The sequence below is a fragment of the Martes martes genome (genome assembly GCF_963455335.1).
Source record: "Martes martes genome assembly, chromosome: 11".
NCBI classification, from domain to species: domain Eukaryota; kingdom Metazoa; phylum Chordata; class Mammalia; order Carnivora; family Mustelidae; genus Martes; species Martes martes.
Window position 1 is genome coordinate 80,101,945 of NC_137899.1, and position 9,690 is coordinate 80,111,634.

A 9,690-nucleotide genomic window follows, 5' to 3' on the forward strand; every position below is an offset into this window, starting at 1 on the left:
GCGCTTCTATACCCACTGAGAGCCCGGAAAATATATTTAAATACCTGCTCTCAGAGCTCTGTCGGAGCATTTTAAACATTGAAAGTTGAGCTGAGAAGGGAAACAACTAAGTGATCCCACCCCCAGGCCCCCATGTCCCTCCTAGTGGAGTCCGAACTCCTCCAGCCAGCGGCGCAGGAGGCAGCCAGGGGTGTGTGTGCACCGCGAGGCGGCGAGCACCGGGACCTGCGGGAGCGCGAGCACGCGGAGACCTATCCCCTGCAACTCCCGCGTATGCAGGCGCCCGCGGGTCTAGCGCCCGGGTCAAAACTCTCCTCCAGGAGTGGTAGAGCCTAAGGAGTGTTCCGGAAAGATCCCTCTGGCTGCTCCTCCGGCTGCGCGGGGTCTCGAAGCCTAGGCGGGCGCAGTCCGGAGCGCACCGAGAACAGCCGCGCACAAGTCCGCGGTTGCTCCCCTTTGCGAGCCTGCAAACAGGCAGAGCTTAGCCCGGGACTAGCGGCAGTGCAGCAAGGAGTCGGCGGCCGGGAGTTCAAGCCAGCGAGTAAGTGGAGGAAGAGCGCAGAGGTGCCAGCTCAGAACCTGGCGGCCTGCACGCCCCGGTGAGTGGTCGCCCGCAGCAGTCCAGGGTGCCATCTATCTGGTGAGTTACCCTCAGCGAGTGCGCGTAGAACAGGTGGTGACGGGTGCCGGACATCGGGTGGGTGTGGGTGTCTTCTTGCAAGAGCCCTGAAAAGGAGGCTGGATGCAAACTGACTAGAAACCCTGGGATTGTTGAGCCTCTGAGGAATGCCACCCCAAAACGCGAAATTGGACCTCAAACGGAGGAAATTAACCTCAACACAATCCCTCCTCCCTACCCCATTGCTCAGTCCAGGCCACTCACACGGGATCTTCGTGAGGGTCTGCCCCGCCCCCGCCCGGCGAGCCCAGAGGGGTAGAAACCGCACAGAGCCGGGGCTGGGAAGGCGCCCTAATGCCCTAATGCCCAGCGGCAAAGCTAGAAGGGTGGTGGAGAAAGTCAATTGCTAAGGATGTGGGGGAGGAGGCGTGAGTCCTATTGGAAGTTGAAGGCAGCCAAAGGGCTAAATGGGGAGAAAGGTCTGGATGCGACTGGCCATAACAACTAGGCCAGGGAAGTGCCTCGTGTCAGGTCTTGGGGTGGCTTCGGGCTAGTGGGACAGATGCAGGGGTACAGAAGTGCCGACTGACTGAGGTGAGCGTAGGGCACTAAAGCCGAGTGCAGGAAGAGGCGCAGTTCGGGGCAGTTCTTGGCCCGGGCTAGGTGCGGCCAAGGGTGCGCCCACCCTGCAAAATCGTCCTTCCTTTTGCTGTTGGGGCCTCAGAACCTGCCTCCTCTTCTTCCCCGCTCAGACAAAGAGCGCGGGACGGCTTTGCTAGGCGAAAGGCGGGGTGGGGGGGGTGCGTCCCACGACAGATGGGTCGTGGTTAAGACTTTAATTGCTGCCTTTTGGGGCAGGTCAGATTTCCTTTCCTACCTGCCACTTCCCAACATCGAAAAATCCCCCTCATGCTGCACTGCTCCAACATAGGGCCAGGTTTAAAGGAAAAAGCAACGAAGCACGAAACGGCCTGGCTCTGGAAAGCTTTGGAGCGCCCAGCTGACTTGTACAACTCACCCGCTTCCGGAGCGTTACCTGCCTTCTGGACTGAATGCCACCAGTTTGTTTTACGTTCGTCGCGTGTGCCTCCCTTTCCCCTTTTCTCCCCTCCCCCACTCCCTCCTCCTTAAGGGCAAAAGAGCCTTGCTTTAACCTCAGTAAATTTCTCCTTCAGTGGACACTGAACAAAAAGGGAAAATTATTGGCTAAGGGGTATACGTGTTTTGTATAGTTAATATTTCAACTATTTGCACTTCACCGGTCTTTTCGGGATTTGCCTTTTTGACAAGTGTTTGAAAGTATGGTGTCATTCGAGTAACACGAATATCTCAAAGTAGCAATTACGCCCTTCCTTTAAAACATCAGACTGGAGCTTGCTAATCCTGAAGACTGAAGAGGTGCTTTTATAAATCAAGGTCTTGATATTCCAACATTTGTTAATGAGTATTTTCTATTCAAACCCTAACCTAAAACTGTTAATGTAAAAAAAATTCTCTATTACCTAAGGATTACCTTAAACAAAATGCAAAATGTATTTACAAAAGGCTTCCATCTTATTGTCAAATCTGTCCAGTACTTGGGTTTTTTTCCCCCCAAACACATTTGAAAGATAAAAAACGAACAAACACCAAAAAACAAACCAAAAAAACTACCCAAGAAAAGCAGAGCATATTTGGCAAATTTAGAAGCTTCTAAAATGGTCCAATCCTTTAAAATTGTTTATTCAAAGAACGCAAGAGAACCTTGTTCACTTCATTAATGGCAAAATAGAAACTTAGTTGTCGTTTCTTTGGATTTTCTCGGAGAATCTTATAATCCCCTCTCTCTTGGTCAGAGCTGGTGATTTAAGTGTCCCTCCTCTCCCAACCACAGAAAGGAAGTATTTATTTGCCTCACTTTAAATCCTTATGGAAGGTGAGTATTAAGTGTGTGGCTTATCCTGCATGAGATGTATTGAGGAGAGCAAAGCATTCCTTGATATGAACAAACCAGATAAACTCCGAGTTAAGACCTTTTGAGAAAATAAAAAGTGCTATTCATCTAAAATAATTTAAAGCTGTCGTGGTTTTTTGTTTTTTGTGGGTTTTTTTTTGTTTTGTTTTGTTTTGTTTTGTTTTGCCTACAGAAGCTAATTTTTATTTCAGTGCCTCCTAAACTGCATTCTTGATTGCTCAAGAACTTGCATGATTTTCACAGGCTTTTTATTTACAACCCTATCACAAGCAAATGCAGTTTTTGGTCAAGATTATTGCAATCTGAAATAAAATGCAATATAGTGGAGCCTTCAATGGCCAAATAATCCACAATCTTTTATCTCTTCTTCCTTAGTAAGTCACAGAATATCTTGAATTTTTAAAAAATAAAAAAAAATGGATTGAGAAATATTACAACCTATCTCACCTGCCAAGTGCATTACTTCATCTCTGGTCATGTTTTTAGGATTATCAGACCTTTCTAACATCCATGACCTCTGCCTCTTCATCAAAAATAGCAGTCTGCTTTCTTTTGCTTCTTATTAGCTACTGTGAGCTATATGGGGGAGACGAGATTATTATTTTGACTATGTCCCCTCCCCAGGCACTCAGACCCATCCACAGTTCTTCCTGTTTAATAAATAGCAACCTACCTTCCTTCTAGAGAAGCAAAAACATTCCTAAATTCTTCTACAGTTTTGCTCAGTCTTTATCTCTGACTGGTCTTTTGTTATTTCTTGTGGTGTGTGATGGAGGCGGAGTGTTGGAGTAGGCCCCAAACAGGAGGGTCTGCAAGGTTCAAGGAAAAAGTCTTGTTGAGTACTTCAGATTAGCTAATGAATACACAGTGAGAACTAACTTTCTAGCACATCAACCAACACTTAGGCAACAAGTTCAGATTTAAGGCTACTAGTGTACTTTTAGTATGGGAGCAGATAAACGGTTTTTTCCCTAATTTTGTAGAGCTTGTGAAGGGCAGTATCACTGCTTAGTTGTAAAGGAGGGGTGGGTTAACTCACTCAGCCCTCATTTCTTTGGGGGGAGGGGAGGCAGGCCAGTGGTTCGTTGTTTATCTTTAGACCTTTATTTTTATCACTGTTTCTTTTTTAGTAGGGCTTCCGTTGCAACCTAGTGAAATTATTGTCCTCAGAACAGTATTTACATATGAAATCAGTTTGTAAAAGTAAATGAAGAGCCCCAAAGGTGAGAGCTGTTAATGAGCCCGCAAACATTACAGACAGGAATCACCTGCCCTGGGTTTGTTTCTGCCCCTGCACTAATGCTGGGATTTTTCTCACCCGTTCCCACAGGCCTGTGAGGTGTGTTCCCTACAGACTCGACTCAGGGCTGGAATTGATGGAAAAAGAAGTTTATAAACAAGCAACCCAATTTCTCAAGTTATTCGAGAAGCTGCCTAGAAGTCAAGCTACAAAAGCCAGACAAGTTTGGCTTGCAGTTTCCAACGGTGTTGTTGAAACCTGGGATGTGATCAATTAGAAGAGGACGCCCCAAATATGCGCTCTCGTTCTACACTGAGAGCTGGTTGTGCAATTGGCTGATTAGCGTTTTTGCGCCAGTCCCCAGATAATTTTTTGTGGGCAAAATAAAAACTACATTCAACACAGCGCGATTCTTTCCTTGATAACTACCCAAGAGGTTTAGAGCAGTTTTGATGTTATTTTCAAACTTTCTTCCTTATTTCCCGCGAAATAACTGTCTATAATAGATATTCAAATAATACAGAGCAGAGAGTGAGGTTAGAGCAATGGAGAAGCAGAAGAAGTAAATAAAAACCCTTGAGCTAGAAATCTCTGAGAATCTTTTAACAACGTAGTTACCTCCCGGCCCCCGGCCGTCGGCGGCTCCCGGCCGGGAGCGCCCCGCGCGGACCGGCTGCCCTCGGCCGCGCGGGCCTCCATAGCCGCGGCGACCTCGGCGTCCCCGGCCCCGGCCTCGGACGGGAACTGTGTTCCCGCAGCGGGTGCCGGCGCGGAGGTGCCTCGCCTCATTCACGATGCGTTGCCCGGCGCAGAGCCATTTAATGGAAGCCCGAAGTGGAACAGAAAAGCTGATCCCTCTCCCCGCTGGACTCTCCACTTATTGGTCCTGGCTCAGGAGTCCCGGACAGTTACAGTGACGTTGGCGAGGCCGAGGGCGACCGGGCTCTGCGACACTGCGTTGGAGGGGCTGGGGATGGTGACTCAGGCGGCTTAGAGGGGACTGGGAGCTGGGCCGCTCCTCCCGCAGCCCGCCGCCAGCCAGACCTCCCCGCCCGCCCCCCGCGCCGCCGCGCGTCCCGCCGGGCTCTGACGCCCACGCGGGGCCTCCCCGGCGCCCCGACTGCCTGCGCTGCGCGGTCGCCACCCGCGCCCCCCTGACCTCTGGCCTCCACACCTTCGCTCCCCGCGGTCCTCTGGGGCGCGATCGCGCTCCTCCCTCTCCCGGCCGCACCCCCGCGGATCCTGCGGCGGTTCTATCCTTCCCCTCCCCACCCCACCCCGCGTCTGGGAGAAGGGGGCAGTCACCAAAGAGTTTCGGGAGGGGGTGCGGGATCGGGTTTAAAGACCAAGTAACAGATGGCGGAGGACTCCCGTTTGAAAAGTTTTTGAACAGAACAGTCGCTAATAGACTTGCTTTGACGACTCAGAGTGTTACTGAAGGGTCATTTAATCTAGATGTCAAGAGAAAGAAAACAGGGCTGACGCTGTGGCACGCCCAAGAAGGAACTAGAGCATTTTTTTTTTTTTAAATAAGTTTTGCCTGTCATTTTCAGTTTCCCCGGAAAACACTTTCTTAAACCGATGTTAAACGGGGTTGGGGAGGAGGGTCGGGTTGGTGGGGAGGGCCACCTCTGAGTTCTACTCCAAAAACCTTTCATTGTCCGTTGTCATATATTTCTGTGCCCACCCCTGCGCCCCTCGAATCCTCCCTTCGGAGCTGTTTGGCTTGTGCTTAGAATTACTGGGTATCTGCTGACGGTCTCGGGGAAAGAGAGAGAATTTTCTAACTAGATTCTTCTGTTGAAGAGTTTTCTTTTACCTTCCCCTTTGGGCCCCACCCTCCAATTTGTCCTTTCATTCCGCTTCCTGAGCTCCCCCGGCCAAGCCCTCTCTTCCTTGCTAAAGGGGGAGGTGGGATGGCTGTCCACCGAGCACGGTACCCCTCGGCCACCTCCAGCTGGCTTCCACAGTCCCTGAAAGAGGGAGGGAGACCCTCAGCCACTGGCCGTCCCCCTTCTCCTGATGCAGGTGGACTCCCGTCTTCGGTATAAACTCCGCTACCCGCCAGGCCTCTCTCAGACCCGATCCCGCAGGCATCGCACACATTTCAAGAGTTGAGATGTAAATGCCAAGAAGAGATTCGATCCGTCTTCAAGGAATCTTACTAACTTTGACCATGTTAAATTATTGCTGCCTTGCTTTGATTTAACTTGGGAGTCGTTTTTCTTTTTCTCTCCCCTCCCTGTCCTCTTTAAGCTCAGTTCACTCGTTGACTCTCACTAACGGTAGGTCTGCCCTCGTAGTTTCCCACTAGACTCGGACGGGAAGAGGGTGCTGGAAACACTGCGGAGCGTCAATGTTGACGCGGGCAACAGGGGAGCGGCACCCCGCGGCCCGCGGTGACCTCGTGGGGCCGGCCGGCTGATGTCACCAACGTGCCCGCCGAGGCTCCTGGGGCCTGCGTGGCAGCTCTGAGGTCCTGCCGGCCCGCGGGGTCGACGCTGGGTCTGCGTAAAAAGCCGGAAGAAGAAGGCTGTGCGCATCATTCAAAGACTGAATGGGGTCGGTTCCTGCTGCCTGTGGAGGGGGGAGAAACCCCTCCTCTACCTAACCCTGTGATTCACAGCTTCTCACAAATTTACATAATACAAAGGGGTGGATGTAAACCTAAAGGACAAAAATAATAATTCAACAGCACATATTCCATTTTCGCACCGTGGGCCTGGATATGTTCCCGGTGTTGGCACATTAGCTGATTTCCAAAGCTTTTTACTCATGACAGAGAATAGCTGAACTTTCACACCACTGTTGAAAGAAGAGGCAGAGAGGGAGAAAAAAGGGAGAGAAAGAAATTGGCTTTAATGACGCTGATTTAGATTTCTTAGGAACGGCAAAAGAATTTTAAAAATTAAGAGCGTATTCTGTGTTCAAAAGGCGGTAGGCTTGATCATAACTGGGGTTCCTTACTTTCCAAAGGCTCTCTTTCCCTTTTATTTGGCAGATACCGACGTTTTGTTTGAAAAGCAAAATCGTTACCCTCTAGTATTAATAAGACATGCCAATTTATTATTTCTCAAGATGAGTGAAGGCCACAACATTTACTGGCAGAGTGACCCCGCTGTCGGCCGGGCTCCCACTGGCCAATTGAAATATAAGATGGAAAAGCGAAACGTGGCAGCTGTACCATACACGTGGTTGCTGTCATTGCCGTTCTAGGGTTAGAGTTTTTTCTTTTTCTCCTGAGTTTGACCTTAGATACCCCTGGTAAACTCAAATTCTGGAGCTCTCTTTGAGGCATTTTCTTAGCGATTCCCTGTGGAACGCAGGGCAAGGGCAAATCCAGACACAACATCTGTGGGACACTAGGGTCCCCTTATTTTAGCCACGATGGCCGCAATGGTGCTGGGGCCCTTTGGTCTGGCGCTAGGCCTCGGCCAATGAGTCTCCGGTCCAGCCGCGGGTGAGCAAGGGCGCCCTGGTCCCCTTGTTTCGGTGTGGGGCGGAGGAGCCGGTGGTAACTGGAAATCCGCAATGCAGAAGACCCTCTTCTCTACTCTCTTCTGTGTCTTACCGTACTTGTCCCGGTTTCCCTTTTCTCTGCAAAACTGGCCATATTCTATAACTTGCAACCAACCCCTCCGAAGTTTGCAGTTGTTATTTACATTAATTTCTAGAGCTTGTTATTAAACCTGTAAGGGCAGGAACTTAAGAGGAGAAAACATGCACTTTTTCAAGTAGGCAGTGAATTCTGCCCCCACTTGCCCCCCAATTGCTGCCTCATAAAAAATACATTGTAATCCCCTTGGCTCCTCCAGGTCCCTTACTATCCTTTTAAAGCTGGATTCTTCAATTATCCATTGAAATGGAGAACAACCTTTCCCACTTTCTAAGAAAGTTCTTCATAAGTACTTCTACCACCGATTTGTCCAGACATTTTGAGGGCTAGAATAAATGATGCCAGTTTCCTGCCCTGTTTTGGCCTCCTAAACTGGGGTGCCTTCCTCTGGGGAAGGCCACACAGCTAGTGGGCTCCTTGTTAACCAGAACAGATGGTGGCAGTTCCCTTTGCCTTGAATTGTTTTTCTGTGAAATGGGACTAAATCAAAGCCCACTTCATTCTTGGGAGGCTTGGAGATTGAAAAGAGATTTTAAAATTAACTACTTTACATATGAAAAGCTACCTATCATCTTGTTAAAAAGTTAGGCTATAAACTTTTCCAAAATATTTTTCAGACAACTGTATTTAAAAAACAACCCTTCTGCTCAATGATTTAGTTTCTGGTTAGATACACGGACATGTTAAAATACAGACAAAGAATCACATTTGTTAAATTATTTTTCACAACTTTGAGGATTTTCCTTATCCTCGGGGGCCTGCTCTCCCACATTCAGTCCTGAGGTCCCCAGGGGACACTTTCTTCTAAAGAACGACGAATTAACCTTTCACAAAAGCTTTTCAAAAATCCCAGTTTGATTAAAGCAGATTTCATCTCTTTAGAGGCAGTTATGCATTTCCAAAATTAATCAACTTTCAGATAGACTATCCTAATTATATGGAAGAACACACCTAGCAATCACACAATGTAACAACAATTAAATAAGAACTGGGCAGTTTGAATGAATGACAATGAAAGCAGTTCTTCAATACAGCAACTTTGAAGTGTGTTTTAAAATTATTACCAGGCTTTGGGGGTGGGGAGGTTCTAACAAAGCTCTCTTTTGCCACAATCTGCTGCTACCCCAGCCTTTCCGTGTTTCACTTTCCACTTTCTGAAATACAGTACTGTTGGGTTCTGACGTTTGCCTAAGTAACCCCCTTTTAATGAAACTTTTCCTACTTCCCTACCAAAATCTTGTTGCAAAGTTACAATTAGTTTTGCTTCCTTGGCGTTTTAGGGAAATGCCCTAAACAACAAATTTCAGCATTTAAATGTTTCTTTCTTTCTGCCAATCACACCCAAGAGAGGTGTTGACTTGTTGGGTGTTAGCAAGGAAGTAGTGTTAAAGGACAATCTAGAATTGATTTAAAGCAGAAAAGGACATAATTGGACATACAACTCTTAATTTTTGCAAAGGTACACAGTGTGTGTAGGGGCTCCATAAAGCAAGTGTATGCCAGAGCCCAGGAAAGGGGAACTACCCTGCCTGATGATTCTTGAATTCGAGATCAACTCTTCACTTCCGCTCTTGACTTGAGAACCACATATCCTAGGTATCGAAATTTAGACAATTTGAGAATGTGTTTGTTACCTTTTAAAAGTCACCCACATATAAGCACATAAATACAGTCACTTTTAATGTAAAGTTGCAAAGTACAGGGAGATTAAAGGCATCTGCGGCATTCCGGAGTGGGGTGTGTGTGTGTGTAAGTAAGTAAAATTCCTGGATCTGGAACTCAGAAGCTAAAGGCAGGCTACCTTAAGGGAATGATTAAAATGGGAGACATCCCTCCGGTTAAAAAAAAGTAGCTCTAGTCCCAGCCCAAAGCAGGGCGAGGCGTCTTCGCCTCTGGTAAGCGATGGGTTTCTGCCTCCCGGAGGCCACCGAGTGCCTGGCCCCAGCACCACCAGGGCACGCGTCTTCCTCGTCACGGACACGCTGGGATGTGACCCTGGGGCGTGCCCTCGGCCCTGGCCGGTCTCCAAGTTACTGGCTTTTTCCTGACAGCCTAGTAGGGCTGTCAGTTCAGCACTCTGGGCCAAGACTCGGTGCTGACTGCGGCCCTCAGGGTCCGCGGTTTTTGCTCGGCTTCCGCGGCTGAGGGCAGCTTGGGGCGCGCTGCGACCGTTTGCTTTCCTTTGCTTCTCTCGGTTCCGCCGCGCGGTTTCCAAGCGCTTCCTGCGCGCTCATCTCTGGGCTGAGACGCAGGACGCCAGC